This window comes from Macrotis lagotis, chromosome 1, assembly GCF_037893015.1.
Source record: "Macrotis lagotis isolate mMagLag1 chromosome 1, bilby.v1.9.chrom.fasta, whole genome shotgun sequence".
NCBI lineage: Eukaryota > Metazoa > Chordata > Mammalia > Peramelemorphia > Peramelidae > Macrotis > Macrotis lagotis.
Genome location: NC_133658.1, coordinates 487064395 through 487082570, shown reverse-complemented (window position 1 = coordinate 487082570; position 18176 = coordinate 487064395). Strand labels below are relative to the sequence as shown.

The window sequence follows — 18176 nt, the reverse complement described above, 5'->3', positions numbered from 1 at the left end:
TAAATAACTTTGAGAGGATCATGAAAGCACTTTGGATTGTTACTGTCTGCATAAAATTGAATTTCATCTGTCTTCTTATTGAGTCAAAGAGCTTGAATCTCTCTAAGCTTCACTTGTACTTTGCTGCCTTCTTAGAAATAGAAAAACTGCACTGCTGGTAAACCCTGTGAAGTTCTTGTTTTTCAGCAACTTCTGTATTTTCTCATCATTTTCATCAAACCAGTCTTAATGTTTGCAAGTGTTCTGATCCAGATGAGCAACTGCAGTGTTGTACACTAAATCTCTGAAAGTTACCCACTCCTTTTCTGCTCCACTGTTGCCAACACTGTGTGTTGGCTCAATTTTCCCTCCAAGTTAGCAATAAACTCCCCTCAGAGAAGCACTCTAATCTCTTGATATTAATTCTTCTAGTAGTTACTTTGCCTTGGAGGCACATTCTTTGGTTGAATGTGAATATTGAGCTTGGAGAGGATGAGTCTGTGATCAGCCCAGAATTCTGCACCATATATTACCTTTGACACTCTCACCTCCTGTCTTTCTGTTTCTGTTTGGGAAAGTGATATGTCTATCTTCTAAGAACTTTATCATGAGGGATATTTGAAGGATTAAATATAGAGGGTGAGAGGTGAATAGTTTATGTGGGGATTTTGTTAAAAAAAAAAAAAGATAGACAAGAAAGAGGGTTAGCCCGAGAGAAGGGGAAAGGGAGAGGAATAATGGGGAAAATTTTCTTCCAAAGTGAGACTCAAGCAAGGAAGAATTTTTTTATTAATTTTTAAAATTAATTTTTAAAATTTTCAGCATCATTTTTGAAATTTATTTCCACCTAACTTTCCCTCCCTCCACCCTAAGATAGCAAGTAATCTGATATAGTTTATACATGTATAATCATATCACACATATTTCCATATTAGTCAAGCAATGAAGGAAGAATCAGAACTAAAGGGAAAAAACCATGAGAAAGAAAAACTAGAAAAACAAATAAAAATGAAATAATATGCTTTGATCTACATTCAAAGTCCATAATTCTTTCTCTGGATATGGATGACATTTTAAGATTGTCTTTGATTACTGTATTGCTGAGAAGAGCTAAGTCTATTATAGTTGATCATCACACAATATTGCTTTTAGTTTAAGTTCCTGGTTCTTATCACTTCACTCAGCATCAGTTCATATAAGTATTTCCAGGTTTTTCTGAAATCCACCTATTCATCATTTCTTATGGAATAATAATAATCCATTACATTTATATACCACAACTTGTTCAGACATTGTGCTTCATTATTTTGAAAGATAAATTTTTATATCTTTCATCTTTACATCATCTGCTTTTTCCCATTGTCTCCCTTTTCATACCTCCTTTCAGAGAACTTCCCTGTAGAATTAAGCATTAAAAAAGTGAAGCAAAACTAATAAGCTATATGATGATAAATGCATTGGTCCATACCCCTACTTTCTCATCTTTGCAGAGAAGTTGGGAAAAAGAAAATATGGACATATCTTATGGTGTGACCTTCATTTTCATGCTTTACTTTCTGCAAGAGGCCTTTCCTAATCTCTCTTATTCTCCACAGTCAGAGCCTTCCCTCTGAGTCTGGAGTGGATTGATTAATAAAATGCATGCCAAGAATATAAGTTTCCTTAGGAGAAAGGGCAAGATTAGTATAATTCTCAAGGTTTGTACAAGTTAGTTCTGAAAATGGGTGGTGTTTTCCTTGGGACCCTGGGTGATCTCTTTAAGTTTCTCATAATTCACTTGCTTTTAAATTTACCTTCTCATACTTTCTAAAAGTTGCAACTTTAGTTAAAGTACTTTACAGTTTTTCTACAAAGTCTGATTCTAATTAAGAATCACTGTGCTGGCAAAAATCATAAAAATTGTAATTAAGAGGTTCATTAGTAGGCCATTTTTCTTGGCACTCTTAGATTATAATGAGGGCATACAGCGTTACAAAAAAATAAGACTTTTCTTTTTGAAGGTGTTGAAGACTGAGTTTGTTTCTATTGGATAAAAGATGGGGGAGTCTTGGCAAAGAGAAAGATTGTCCCATGATATTAAGATGTTACAAGCCTGTGTAAGGTAAGCCTTAAAGATATGCTTGTATCTTTTAGACAGTGGTGAAGTCCTCAGACTGTAACATACAGAGTAGGCTTATCCAAAACCAGGTGGCCCCAGGGTATTCTGGGGTGTATAATAGCCACAGTATTTTCCCAAGATAAGGTCTCCATAACAGTGAACCTTCTTGCCATGATGGGTGACTCTTAAATACTATAGGGCAGCAGAAGGTGTCTTACAAAGGGTGGCTTACCTTAGCATCAGAGTCAGAGTTGACACCTTTTCTACATACTGGCTGAAAAATGATGCAGTTTGTGACTCTCATGATGAGCTAGGGTTGGCCATAAAATGATGCAGTTTGTGACTCTCATGATGAGCTAGGGTGTGAATTGTGAAAGAATTTCATGAAGACTCATGACTCAATTATAAGTGACAAATGTTTTAATACTTAGGATTAAGGTGCAAGGTTTTTGCATGCAGGCTCTCTCCCTAGAGGATAAACAATTAGCAGGGAAAAAGTCAAGACTTATAAAGGGGGGAATTGCCTTTGTGCTGAGAAAGGGGCTGGGGTTGGCTCAGGGATAGTGTAAAGGATTATATCAGAGTGTTCATGAACAACAAAGATTCATTTCTGGGGAAGAGAGAGGCAGCAATCTGTTAGTGGGGTATATTTTATTGGACTCTAGCTTTTACCTCCATGTCTCTGTAGGATCTTTCCCAGTGGGTGTTGTCTCTAGTTGGCAGGACACATGATATTCAGATCACTGTTATCAATTCAAGGTCTGGAACAAAGAGGCAGCTGGGATGATAAGAGACAATGTCTCTATAATGTACTATTTCCCAGGAATGGTGTAGTTTCTTCTATAACCTACTTTTTAACAATGTAGGAAATTGATGTAAGCCTCCTGGAAGGGTAGGAAGAGGCCAGATGACCAAAAGCACTAAATGTTAAACAGAGGAAGTATAAAAAGTCTGGATTTGACTTTGAGTAGACCCTGTGTTGTATAACTTTATCAATAACATGAATAAAGGTGTGGATGGCAGTCCTACCATATTTATAGATGAAACAAAGCTGGGAAGACAGTTAGTACACTGTCCAAGAGGATCTTGAAATACCAAAGCATTGGACTGAATATTTACTACATTAACATTCATTAGGGGCATATAACATCTTGCACTGGGTTACCAAAATACTAAACTTAATCAACAAGTACATAATATTTATATTTAATCCTAGAGGTAGTAACCAGTAGAGCTGACAGTATTTCCTCCTCACCTCTCAAAATAAACCATCATCTGAGGTTTCCATTGTCCCAAACGAAATTCTGAGAGACAGAGTTCCAGGTAAGACTAATCAATTTGTTAGCAAGGCTAGCAAACAGCAATATATTCATCTCTTTGGGTAAGCAAAGACCCCCAAATGAATGTCCCAGATCCCCTTAAATCCAATTGTCTTCCTTCTGACAGTAGGTCATTGGGATCTCCTCAGACAAGTGAAAGGCACCCCTCATTGATGGACATTACATGAGGAGGTGGGCGTATTACCTCCTGCCTATTACTTCATCTTTGAGGGGAGGAGAATAAGCTGGAGAACATGTCCTGGACATGAAATTCATCCACCTCTAGCAAAGGTTTAGAAAAATCACCCAAATCAGAATCTCCTTGACTTAGTTTCCTCTTTGCAAACCAGGTCATCCCCACCTTTGATTGGAAAGCAAGGACCCAGGAACCACTTTTAGTTGTGAGGATAAATTCAGGTAGACTTCTGTTCACTGGGGAAACTGAGAGACCCTGCCCAGGCTCTTTAAGCTAGACTAAGTAGTTGGGAGTTTTTGAACAGAAAAGGAAATATTACAAATCAATATTAATAATTAAATGATTCAGAACTAAAATTAATTTTCCTCTCCTTCAAGAATCAGCTGTTTCCACTTTCTACATGAAGCCTTTTCTGATCACCCAGCTGCTACTTCATCCCTTCTTCAAACTGTTTTTGTATTCATTTTATATTTATTTATACTTTTATAGGTACATAATCTTCCATGTTAGGATGTAAACTTAAGGGCAGAATCTAGTTCTCTTTTTTTTCCTTTGTATTCCTAGGGCTTAACTCACATAAGATCACAGGTTCAAAGAATAGATTTTAGGAGAAAGTTCAGCAGGTATATTATATCACTCATGTATGAAAGGAACCACCACTCCCAGGATCTTCAGCAACCATCTAGATCTCTAGAACCATCTAAGTTCTAAGGGACACTCCTTACAATATATCAGACAGTTAATTTTCCACTTTGGCATAAAGACTCCAAGTAAGGGGAATGTACCACATTTCAAGGTAACCCATTCTTGGGTAGCTCTAATTGTTAGGACTTTTTCCTGATACTAAACCTAAATTGGCCTCTTTGCAACTTCCACCCAGTGCTCCCGCGACTCTGCCTTTTGTAGCCAAACAGAACAAATGTAATGTGACAGCCCTTGAGATATTTGAACAGACCTGTTCCTCCTGTATCTTCTGAGTTTACCCATTTCCTTTTACTAAATCTATATAATATACGTCAATCTAGTTGCCCTTTTTTGGACATTCTAGTTTATCACTGTCTTTCTTAAACCATGGTGTCTCAAACTGTGCACAGTATTCCAAACGATAGCTGATTAGGGTGAAATTGGTGAAATTTTCACACTGTGAAATTGATCCTTCTGTAGCTGCAAAAAAAGCACTGCTGACTCACATCGAGGTTGCTGTCCAGTCACTAAAACCTTGGGATGGTTTACAGAATTACTGTCTTCTAATTGTCAAGTTGCTTTGTTTTTTTCAGCAACCAAATCCAAGATAGTGTTTATTCCCTACTGAATTTCATTTTATTATATATTCAGCTCAGTGTCTTAGTCTTTTTTTAATATTAGATTTTTTAATTCTTTTACTAATAAATAATCTCATTGATGTTAATTTTCTTTGGTGTTTTTAAGCAGTATTATTGACAGAACATATCATTTAATCTGTGGGAGGTTATCCATGGATATGGTGCAGACTAGACCAACCTTTTTACTGTTGTGTTGTCACTTTATTTTTGTTTTAGTCTTTCAAGATCCTTTTGGACCCTGACTCTGTCATTCAGCATGTTAGTCTTTTTCCAAATTATTGATTGTTATATTAAACAACAACCAAGAATAGATCCCTGGGTTCTCAAAGTCACTGCCCTGTAGTCTTTATTCTTTTAATATCTGAATAGGTTCAGTTCTTCAGCTTCTTCTGTGCTGGTGAGGCAGCTACCTAGACCCTAGAGGATAATGACTACTTCCTTCACTCAAGATTCTAGGTTGGTGGGTTTTTAGTATTTCTTCTCATACCTTCCATTGTAGGCATCCAGAATTAGCTTATAGAAAGGATATCTACTAAGCAGATATAGTAGAGATGTTACAGAATCATCTCCCTCTCCTCCCAAACTGATGATGTATTCTGTCCTTACACTTTAAGCAGTGAGCTCAAATTTAGAGAGTACGTGTGCTCAGAGAATAATCTTTTAGTGCCTGGTTACTGGAAGTGCTTTTCTCTTTTCTTTTATATACATACATATATATATGTATATATATATACATATATGTATAATTTTATTTGTATAATTTAACTTTATATATTTACATATATACTTAATTTCCATTGCATATCAGCATTGACTTTTTTGTAAGATTTTGAGTTCCACATTTTTCTACCTCCCTCCTTTCTCTCTCCCCTCACACGACAGTGAATAATCTGATATAGGCTATATATGTACAATCTTTTTTAATATATTTCCTTATTAGTCATGTTGTGAAAGAAGACTTGGAACTAAAGGGGACAAAAAACCATAAGAAAGAAAAAAACATAAAACCAGTTTTAAAAGTGAAAATAAAATGCTTTGATCTGTATTCATACTCCATAGTTTTTTCTCTGGATGTGTTTTTCTCTTTTCGTGAAATCCTCCTCGATTTTACCTAATGTGTAGTTCTTAGTCGAGCTTTGAAAATATTTGCCTGGCATAGTGCTGAAACTTCTTTCCTTTGGTGTATCTGGTTTGTCTTTAGTGAGATTTAATGAAAAATTGATTCTGAGATTCTTGACTGTTTCTTTATAAATTATTTTTTAATGTGTGTGTGTGTGTGTGTGTGTGTGTGTGTGTGTGTGTTGTAATCTAGTGATAGTGAATATTTGGAGGAATGGCATTTCTTTCTGATGGTTTTTGAATTTATCACTTGTCACATTTTAAATTTTCTTTGTCTGGGCAAACTAAATTATCTGTATATTTTTTGAATTGTCAATTAAAGTCTTTTGTAGTATATTGTTCATTGTAGCTCTAGGAAGCATTTTTTTAATCAATCCAAAAAACATAATGACCAGATTATTTCATTTTTTACTGTGTTCGAGGATCTGAATCCCAAGGAGTTTGAATAGTTCTTTCAGATCTATATCTTATTTTTTTTGGCATTATTTCCAGTTTTTTTAAATTCAGTTGTTAATGAAAACAAAAGATTGAAGAACTCTGGGAGAACTCAAAAGTCCCAGAGCAGGGCTGTCCAGCATTATTTTTAAAAGTTATTAATTGAAGCAATAGTTAATATATTTTGATTTGCCATTTTAGTGAGAGTTCTTTAGTAGTTCAGCTTTCTTTACTAAAACATTTCATTTTCAGCAACCAAATCCAAGATAGTGTTTATTCCCTGTTGAGTTTCATTTTATTATATGTTCAGCTCAGTGTCTTAGTCTTTTTCATTTTATTATCTTCTGGAGACAGCTAGGTGGTGCAGTGGATAGATCACAAGCCCTGGAGTCAGGAGGATCTGAGTTCAAATGTGACCTCAGACAATAATTACCTAGTTGTGTGACCTTGGGCAAGCCACTTAACCCCACTCCACTGCCTTTAAAAAAAAGGAAGCATTTTATTATCTTCTGAATTTTGTTTTCTTGCATCTGTGACTCTTACCTTAATTCCCATTTTTATGTAATTTTAACTGTTCAGATTTTAGAGTTACATTGAGTAGACAAAATGCAAACAAGACTTGTACAAGATAAATCAAAGATAATCATAGAAAAAAAAGCATGAACATTCAGTGGGGGTAGTGGTATTTTAGCAGAGATTTGAAGAAAACTAAGGAAGCCATTAAATGGCAGCTGAGAACATTCCAGTCAGTGAAATGCCAAGTGTCTGGAGATTGAATATGAGAAGCACTAATAAGACCAATATCACTGGATCTTAAATATGGGAAGAGTAGTTAGGTGTAAAGAAGACTGGAAAGATTAAAAGGAGGAAGGTTATGAAGGTCTTTAAAAGCCCCAAATAATTTTCTTTCTGTTTGAGTTGGATATAGGGGGCCATTGAATTGGGCAGTGGTGAAGTGGTCAGACTTGTACTTTAGGAAGATCAGTTTGACATCTTACTGCATGATAGACTGAAATGGGAAGAAATTTGAGGCAAGGAGACCAACCAAAAGGTTACTTCCTGGAGAATGACAGCATCAGAGGATAAAAAGGGACATTTGGAAAGATGTTGGGAAGATAGTTTTGACTTGGCAGCTGTTTGGATTTGAGGGGTGAGAAAGAGTGAAAAAGTAAAGAATGATGCTTAGATTATAAACTTGAGTAACTTGAAGGTTATAGTAATGGGAACATTAGGAGGAACTTGGAGGGAAAAATGAGTTCATATTTAGACAAATGATTTAAGATAAACTGGGACATCCAGTTCAACATGTCTAGTATCTATTTGAAGACACAGGAGTTGGGAAGAAAGGATTTTACTGGATAATTCCATCCCAAATCATCTGCATAATTGTAACTTAATCCATGAGATCTGATGAGATCACAAAGTGAGGTAGTATTGAAGTAGAAGAGAGCCCAGGAGATTTAGAAAGGAGTGGGTAGAAAGGAAGAACTGCAAATAGAATATTGTCATAATTCTCAAGAAAAAGGGACTATCCAGGAAATGAAGTTGATCAACCAGAGGTTTCAGAGACATCTTAAACTCAACATATCTGAACTCATAATCCTTTTCCCCAAACCTTCCTTCCTTCTGAACTTGGCTGATAGTGTTTCCATCATCCTCCTACTCTCTCAGACTCTTCAGCCTTGTCATTCTGTATTCTTCACACTCTTGCACCCCTCCTATCCAATTTGTTGCCAAGGCCTTTTAATTTTACTCTTGTAACATCTCTTCAGTGTGCATCCTTCTCTGATACTGCCACCACTCTAGTACTGGCCTTCATTTTATACCTTTACTATTGGAGTATCTTGCTGTTGATCATTCTAGCACGTCTCTTCTCACTCCAGGCCTTCCTTTTCTCAGCCATCAAAGTTATTTTCCTTAAGTGTGGCATTCAAAACCTAGTTCTCCTTCCCCTAAGCACTCAGTGACTTACCGACCTAGAGTATCAATTCTAAACTTGTTGGGTGGGTCAATCTGATTATCGTATTTTTCACAGTTACCTTCTGTTTCCTAGTGATTTCCACAACTCAGGAGTATTAGGGCAGAAAGGAGGCTGCTTTTGAGTTCAGGCGACTAACTCTGTCTGAACAGTGGTTCTAGGACAGGGTTATCCAAAATGTGGCTTTCAGGGTGATTTTATGCAGCTGCCTGTGGGTTTACTATAATGCTTTAGTAAAGAAAGTTGAGCTACCAAAGAACTCTCACTAAAATGGTAAATCAAAATGGATTGTCTATTGTTTCAATAAAAACTTTTTTTTATTTTTGCAAGGCAAATGGGGTTAAGTGACTTGCCCAAGGCCACACAGCTAGGTAATTATGAAGTGTTTGAGGCCAGGTTTGGACTCAGGTACTCCTGACTCAGGGCTGGTGCTCTATCTACTGCGTCACCTAGCTGCTCCTCAATAAAAACTTTTAAAAATAATAGACAGCTCTGCTCTGGGACTTGTGAGTTCTCCCAAAATTCTCTAATCTTTTATTTTTATGAAATTTTTCTTGTATATTTTATATCTTTAATTTTTTTTTAAAATTTAAGGCAATGGGGTTAAGTGACTTGCGCAAGGTCACACAGCTAGGCAATTATTAAGTGTCTGAGGCTAGATTTGAACTCAGGTACTCCTGACTCCAGGGCCAGTGCTCTATCCACTGTGCCACCTAGCCTCCCCTCAGATGAGTATTCTAATATAGGTTAGAGTAACAAAAAAATTTGAATCTTTTTTTTAAACTATCTTCATTATTTTTTATAATATTATCACATTATATATCATAACTTGTTCAGCCATTCCTTAATTAATGGACAAGTTTCCAATTCTTTGCCCCCATGAAAAGAACTATGATAAATAAACATTTTGTCAAATGGTCCTTTTTCCTCTTTCTTTGATCTCTTTCAAATAGTAGTCACCTGAAAGGAAATTGCTGAGTAAAAGGATATGCCCTATTTAAAAATTTTTGGGGCATTGTTTTCTAGAATGATTGGACCAGTTCATAGCTCTATCAAGGGTACATTAAAGTGCCTTATCTCCCCCCCCCTCAGTTTCTTCAGTAGTTGTTATTTTTCTTTTTTTTTCTTTTGGTCAACTTAGCCAAACTGAAGATTGTGAGGTGATACCTCAAAGTTGTTTTAATTTGTTTTAGAGCATTATTTCATTTAGCTATTGATAACATTTCTTCTTCTGAAAATTACCTATTCGTATTCTTTGATCAATTACCAGTAACTCTTATATATCTTAGAAATAAAAAGTTTACCAAAGAAACTTGTGTAAAGATTTTTTTACCCCATCTTCTGTTTCTCTTCTAATTTTAGCTATGTTGGTATTGATTGTATTAAAACCTTTTTAATTTTATGCAATAAAATCACACATTTTGCCTTATTATTTCTTTTAAAAATTAATTCTTATTAGTGGTATGTAAAAATGAAGGTATTTTAATGGGTTTATCATGTTACCTTCATAGTAATCTTTTTTTTTAAGGTTTTTGCAGGGCAAATGGGGTTAAGTGGCTTGCCCAAGGCCACAGCTAGGTAATTATTAAGTATCTGAGATCAGATTTGAATCAGGTACTCTTGACTCCAGGGCCGGTGCTCTATCCACTCCACCACCTAGCCACCCCCATAGTCATCATTTATCTCAGCTTTTGCTTGTTTCCTCATATGTAAAGTAACAGATTTGATTTAGACTAGAATATGCCCAAAGTTTCTAATTCCCAGAATATCTTTAAAAATATTAAAGAGTTGTTAAGTATATGTCTTACTTATTTTTTTTTAAATTTTATTTATTTAAGGCAATAGGGTTAAGTGGCTTGCCCAAGGTCACACAGCTAGGCAATTATTAAGAGTCTGAGACCAGATTTGACTTAGGTCTTCCTGACTCCAGGGCTGGTACTTTATCTACTGCACTGCCTGGCCACCCTCACCAAGTATATGTATGTCTTGTTAAGGTTTCAAGATTTGTAAGGTATAATTATCATGTTCACACTTCTGATTATACAACTATGTGAGATTTATTAACAGTATAGTTAGCTAAGCAAGGACAGTAAAGTTGCGAATTATAAAAATAGCACAGATAGTAGTATAATTCCACATATGATTACAGTAAGAATATCATATCACCAAATTGTGAGAGCACCAGTTTCTGAATTTTCTATCTGGAGAGTCTCTTGACTAGGAAAGCTTCAGGTAGAGCATCCTCTCCATGGATGAGACTCCAAAGTCTACTTTCTCAATGTAAACTTAAATATGAATTTTAAACCAATTTCTTGTGCAGTTATTACAGGTGATGTTCATCTTCCATTAGAGCTAATCCTATAGGAGAGAAACACCCGAGTTTGTCTCCACATTGGTAAATAGTTCTGGAACTGATTAGATAAGCATGTTCTGTCCCTGAAAAGTGGGTCAACCTTTCAGGGAGACAACAGATATCTTGTGGATGAGGTCAACGCAAGTTTAAATTCTCATGGATAGGTCAATGCAAGTTTAAATTCTCATGTACAGAGAAGATCTTTCTATAATTGTGATTAACCTTTCAGCATAGTTCTAGTTTTTTTAAAATGAAAATAATAATAATTTCATATTATTTCTTCTGTATAAATCTGAAATCTTTGATGGGTATGGACTATTTGTAAAATGTATTAATTATTGTTACAGATCTTTAGGCCATTTTAGATGAAGATTTGTATTGTTTTTCAATCTTCCTAACAGGTTACCACCAAAGAACATGATTTTGGCCTAGGGGCTCCACTAAATAAAGCTGAGAAATATCATAATACTCCCCAAGAAGTGAGAAACCAAGAGAGACTCATCTATATGCTAAATTTACAGGTTCTGACAATTAAATAAATATGTATGTCACTTTTTTGCATTAGTATGTGTTGTTGTTATATAGCAAATGAGACTAATGAGAAAAATTTATAAGTCCTTTAAGTCTAAATAGTCCAACCTTAAATGCATATACTGTTATTAACAGCTTAGAATCAAGAAGTAAACCAATTCCTATTATTTTCTTGCTGTGTTTATGCTTTGCTTTTCAGTCATAATCATTTTTTCTTCTGGTTATTTCATGAACAAGTAATCAATTTTAAGAGCTAAGTTTTTGGGGTTTCCTTGGAAGTCTTATTTTCTAGAGGAAAAGTAAGTGGATTGTGATTCAGTAGTAGTATTTGAATATTTTATATATAAAATCAGACTTATTTTGAGATTCTGAATAATTAACTTTTCCACTTCAATTTTATCAAAGATATTTTAATCATAAAATTGGGCTAACATATAAGGTTGAATTATTTTTCTTTATAATTTCCATTTGAGAAATCTTTGTATTTCCTTCTGGGGATTTGGGGTCAATTTATGAGTTCATCCATTGTATTGATTTTCCTAGGCTGGGGATAGGAACCAAATCATTAGAATCATCATAGCCCTGAAAAGTACTCTACAACCCTAATTTATGGCATCTCTGATTCAGGATTTATTATAGTTATATTTAAATACTTCAGTAGATTTGTGGTCTCATTTATATAGATATTGTTTCCATTAGGATAGATTATAAGCTAATGATACCTTCTTATGCTGTGTGACTTGTTCATGTTCTGTTTTATATCCTTGTTACTTACATGAATTTATGAGAAGGGGAACTAAAACTATTAATTTTAAGCAAAGGAATAATACCAGCCATTAAACCATTGTGGTTTGTTTGAGTTTTATTAGATTTTTAAACATGAACTTTAAGTAGTAGTTAGTATAGAAGTTTAAATAGGACAATGAACAATTTATACATAATTTAATTATCTTAGAGTCTGTTTGCATTGGGTAAAAGTCATTAATAGGAAGTTTACCTAGACAAATGGCATAGCTTATTCCCAGACTTCTCTTCTTATTCATCTTGGTTTGATTTTAGATTGTTATATTTTCTTAACCTAGTTTCTGTACCACATGATTGGAAGCAGCATGATGCACAGTGAACTTAAAATTAAATCTTGACCTGAATATTTATTTACTATCTCTGGGACCATAGAACAGTCACTTAAATTTTCTGAGGCTTACTTTAATCGTCTGTAAAATTGGGACCTGTGAGGAATATGACCCTGAAGATGCACCTATATTATCTACCTCACAGAATTGAATTGCTTTCAGGATCAAATGAGATTATGAATACACTTTGTGAATCTTAAAGTAAAATATAAATGTTGGATATCATAGAGCATTAAAGCATATTTTTCTGTGAATATATTTGTATACCAAGCTAATTAATGACAGATTGATTTTTAAGATGTCCATCTTTTCTCTTTATTATTGCTTTTATAATTTCTGGTCATGAATGTTGGTCAAGAAGTGGAAAATTAGAAGATCTGAGGACATCTAAAACCCATAGTTGCTTTTCATTTAAAAATGCCACAGTATTTTCCTCCTTTTGTAGGATTTTAAATCTTAAATTTCTGTTTTTTAAATCTTCTGAAGTTTCTGATACTTTTGTATCCACCATCAAATATAAAATCTCTTTGCTACTTATGCTTATCAAGAGGTATTGAAAATAGTGATTTGCATGGTTAAAAGCTTGATTTTTAAAAAACAGGTCCTGTTTTTTCAGAGTTTGATATGATTACAGAAAAAACAGTTCAGATATCATAGATGTCCAGATGTAGGTAAAACATTCATTTTTTAGAAATGGTTATAGGTTTCTGTGTTTTGCAAGTTTTTCCTATTTGATTGTTTTTGGTCTGGTATTGGGATTGAAGAAGGATTAATTTGAAGGTTTTTTAATTTTTTTTATTTAAGTCAATGAGGTTAAGTGACTTGCCCAAGGTCTCACAACTAGATAATTATTAAGTATCTGAGGTCAGATTTGAACTCATGTCCTCTCCAGAGCCAGTGCTCTGTCCACTGTACTACCTAGCTGCCCTTATGAATTTGAAGTTAATAACTAGGGATGCTATAATATTTTTAAAATCTTTAAATGCAGTGATTTTTTTGGTATTGTCTTTGTATTTCACTACAAGGGCATTATACAATCTTTTTTCTTTTTTTTCATTATACAGTCTTGCAAATAATCATCTTTTATTTTTAGAATAAATGCAAAGAAGTATCAAGTTTGAAAATCTGGGTTTTTTTTTCTTTCTTAGTAATCCAGTGTTGGTTCCCCCAACAGGAATACACACCCTCCTTTAGTTTAATAGACTGACAGCATCTGGACAATTATAGAGATGAAAGTGATCTATTTTTTTTAGTTGCTTTCCAGAACACTTAGCAAGGGGCATTCTGCAATGAGCCCAGTCAGTGTTTACTGTTGTTGGAAATGATCAAAGTCGTTGGTGGTATGATATCAGAAAATGCTCATAGGATTAGACCCGGAAAACATTTAATGATCATGAAATCCAGCTCAGGCTCAGAGAAGTTAAATGCTTAAGGCACAGAGGAATTAGAGAAGATGGCAGAATGGAGACTGGAACCTAAGACTTTTCTCCTCCCATTTTTTTTGTTACATCACACTGAAATTAACCCTGCAAAAGAGTTACATGGAAATAGCATTTCAAATGATAGCAATTTAGTCAAGAAAAATTTATCATTAAAATAATAAAAGTAATTTTTGAGATGTAATTTTATTGTTACTAATATAGATATTTTCCCAAAAAATTATAGGCAAAAAAAGAAAAATGAATGAAGCTGTTTTTTATTACACTCCTGTTTTATTATAAAGTACCAACTTATACTATGACAAAAATCTAACTGTGGAAAAAATCTGATTCTTTTCTTCCTAATTCTGATAGATTGAAGATCTCAAGGAAACAAATCATGGCTTGGAAGAACATGTTAGGAAATCTTTGGAACTCAGAGAAGTGTTGACCAGTTAGGTAGATGGTTTAACCAGCGAGAATGTGCATCTTTGTAAAGAATTGATTAAAGTAGACCAACTAACAGCAGCTGGAAAAAAAACCAGACTTATTGTTGGATACAACATACAGGGACTTGTAATTACTTAAAGGTACTATTAGATATATAACATCAAAACTGAAAATTTAAAAATACAGGTGATTGTTATTTAAAATGGAAAAGTGAGACTATTAATCAACAACAACAAACATTTATTATTAAGCATCTACCATATGGCAGGTACCAAGTAGGAGCTACAAAGACTAAAATAGTGTCTCTCCTCAAGGAGCTTATCTTCAGTAGAAGAAGACAACTTGAATACATACATACATATACACAATCACATATGTATGTGTGTGTGTTAACACCATGTGTATGTGTTTGTGTACATAACTATATATATACATATATATATATATAGTATGTATATGACAGGGAGGCATTAACATAGGTGTAGGAGGGAGCTTTTGAGCTTTTTTTTAATACTTTTTAAAAATTTATTTAAGGTGACGGGGTTAAGTGACTTGCCCAAGGTCACACAGGCAATTATTAAGTGTCTGAGGCTGGATTTGAACTCAGGTCCTCCTGACTCTAGGGCTGGTGATCTATCCACTGAGTCACCTAGCTGCCCCAACTTTTGAGCTTCAAAGAAAATTGGATTTTCTCAGAGATGTAGGTGAAGAAGAAATGTGCAATTCAGAAATGGGAGATGGACTGGGTGCAAAAGAAGAGAGATGATCAGGAGTTAGGGAGGGTATGAAATAGCAAGGCAGTCAATTTGGCTGAACTAAAGAGAGCGTGATGGGGAGTAGCATATAATTATATCCAAAAAAGTAAGGTAGAGACAGGTTGTGAAGGATTGTAAATGGCAAACTATTTGCATTGGATTTTAGAGGCAGGAGTTTGAGTAGGTGAGCCAATATAATCGGTCCTGTATTTTAGAAATAAAATGTTATTAGCTTGGTAGAAGATAGACTGGAGAATGGAGAAACTTGGAGATGTTGAGGACTGTAAGGGAATTCTTGTCTTTTTTGAGTTGCCATATTTTCCAGAAACTTAGAGCATGCAGGAAACCCTGAATGTGTCAAGGATAATGGCCCCCAATTGACATAATTTGATGTTTGCATTCCAAAATGGACTTCCTATTTGTCCTTGGGAGTCAAGATGGGCAGCAAACAGTTTGCACTAAGCTTGTGCAGCTGGGACCCTTGAAGATAAGGAGACAATCATGTCTTCTTGGTCTAGCAATCCCTAAGACTTTTGCTGTCATCTTGCTCCTCCACTTTGGGTAGAGTTTTGTCCTTTTCCTACTTTTTTTGCACCTGTCCCATCCTATGCTACACCCTTTAGGTGGAGATTCTGGTGTTCCTTCCTTCCTTTCTCCCGTTGTCATGAATTTGCAAACTTTTGGATTATAAGCTCTTTGACTTCTATATACATTTTCATTTCTCTAGTATAACCTTAGTTTTTCACATAAATTTCAGACAGTGCTAATTGCCTTTTAACAAAGGCCATGTTTATTATTACTTTTAAACTTCAAATTAGCATCATGTTTAAACTTTAATTCTAAAGGCTGCATGCTGTTTTTTGTTATATTTTTATTCTTCATTCTAGTATTTGATGAAAATCCATATGTATTTTTAAAACAAAATCATGGTTTCATTTTTCAGTAATCAATAATAGCATATAATAAAAAAATAGAAAAGAAGGGATAAATTATAGCTTGACTAAATATTCTTCCCTTGCTGTTATGAATCACTATATTAGTTGAGTATATCTGTGAAAGAAAAAAATTTCCTGAGGGTAATTATTAATAGTGGCATTATTTGTTGTAGCATCCCATGTCATATAGCATTTATTTTAGTTTTTTTTGCAAGGGAGATAGGGTTAAGTGGCTTGTCCAAGGCCACACAGCTAGGTAGTTATTAAGTGTCTGAGACCAGATTTGAACCCGGGTACTCCCGACTCCAGGGCCGGTGCTTTATCCACTGCGCCACCTAGCCGCCCCACACAGTCATATAGCATTTTAACAAAGCAGTAAAATCAGTAAATGGCCCAAGGACAAAGTCAGTATAAACATACTTTTTTAATGACCTTTTGTTATTATATATGAGGATTCTAGGATATTTTAAGAAAATAATAGTAGTGTTTTGAAATACATATAGTAACTCAAACCAGGCTAGAAGAATGAGATCGATAGGGGAACTACTTTAAAGAAGAAATAAGAATTATTTATAATCACTATATCACTTGTTTCTAAGAGACATTTTCTAAAGTGTTATGGTTACCTAAAAGTAATTTAATAATTTAAACATTCTTCCTTCAAGGTTTTCTTTTTTTATTTTTGGAAGCTGGTTATTTTCATAGATAATATAAATGATAAATTTCAATCCCTAACCTATCTTATTCAAGAAGCTTTTGTGAAGCCCCAAGTTTATATGCTAGGTTCAGTGCTCAGTGCTGGGTGCAAAAAGAAAAGAGTCACAGCCAACCTTAAAGAGTTTATCTTCGGGGTGGCTAGGTGGCCAAGTGGATAGAACACCGGCCCTGGAGTCGGGAGTACCCGAGTTCAGGTCCTACCTCAGACACTTAATAATTACCTAGCTGTGTGGTCTTTGGCAAGCCACTTAACCCCACTGCCTTGCAAAAACAAAAACAAAAACAAACAGTTTACCTTCGAAAGGGGAGAGAGCATGTCAAGGGTCATCTTCAAAGCAGACACAAGGGCTCTTGGAGAGAAGACATCAGAAGCTCAGCAAAACCTGAAAGATGTAAAGGTGTCTTGCAAATGTCATTTGAGCTGAGTTTTGAAAGAAAACAGGGATTTTGAGAGATGGATATGAAGAGACACATTTAGGAACAGGGGGCAGCCAAAACAAAGGCCCAGAAATAGGAAGGATAGCAAGAAAGTCAGTTTAGCTGTACTGTAATATGGGGGGTGGGCTGAGTGGGAGGTAGGAGTGATCACTGACATCCACATGCATGTGAATAGGAATAATATGTAGTAAATTTGGAAAGGTAGGATGATGTCTGGAGACTTTTAAATGCCAAATAGAGAAGTTTATATTTGAACTATATAAGAAAGAGAGAGCATTTAAAGTGAGATGGGGGTTTCATGATCAAACCTATAACTTAAGAAAACAACTTCAATGATTGTGTAAGGAATTGACTGGAGTAAGGAAAGACTTAAGACACAGCAATTACAAAGTTACAATAATCTGAATGAGAGGTGTTAAGTACTGTGTGAATGGTGATTAGAAAATAGCTGAAAGATATGAGATAGAAACTAATATATAAAATGAATGAGAGTATGTAGTCAAAGCTAACAATGAGGCTAATAAACCTGGTCAACCAGGAAGATGGTGGTGTCCTTGACAGAAATAGGGAAGTTCAAGAAAGCTAGGTTTTGAGGAAAACATGGTATGTCTGTTGTGGATAGATTGAGGTGTTTATGAAACATCCAGTTGAAAGCAGTAATAGGTAAGTTAGTAGAATAGGCTTTGTACTCAGTTCATCATAAATGAATTGTGGAGTGAGTTTACAGTGTAAATTTTAATTCTTTATGAAAAGCTGCATCTAACTGAAATATGATGTAGCACCAGAAAGAGACTATGTGTAAGAAAAATACTGTAGTAGACAGTATTCCAAGGGAGAGTGTGTTTCAGAAGAAAATTTGCAAATGTTTGAAAGAACATGATGGAACAGTATTAAAATGGGGAAATATATTTTAGAAGAAATATTATCCTGGAATGTGTTTTGAAAATGGGAATGTAGGGGGAAGCTAGGTTAGCACAGTGGATAGAACACTCACCCTGGA

The 18176-nt window shown here is 34.9% G+C and overlaps 1 protein-coding gene across 15 annotated transcripts in view; it reads left to right on the top strand.

Moving 5' to 3' along the window:
* The window catches only part of TSGA10 (testis specific 10), a 152764-nt gene that overhangs the window by 11470 nt on the left and 123118 nt on the right, over window positions 1-18176 (top strand). For 6 of the 15 annotated variants that reach the window (XM_074213766.1, XM_074213767.1, XM_074213754.1 and 3 more), the window contains exons 2-3: window positions 11201-11342; window positions 14257-14471. The exons of 5 other annotated variants lie outside the window; for them this stretch is intronic. The gene's annotated coding sequence lies outside the window, so the exon portion shown is untranslated. The remainder of the gene's footprint in view (window positions 1-11200; window positions 11343-14256; window positions 14472-18176) is intronic. 4 more of the 15 variants (XM_074213755.1, XM_074213760.1, XM_074213759.1 and 1 more) reach the window with 4 other exon arrangements.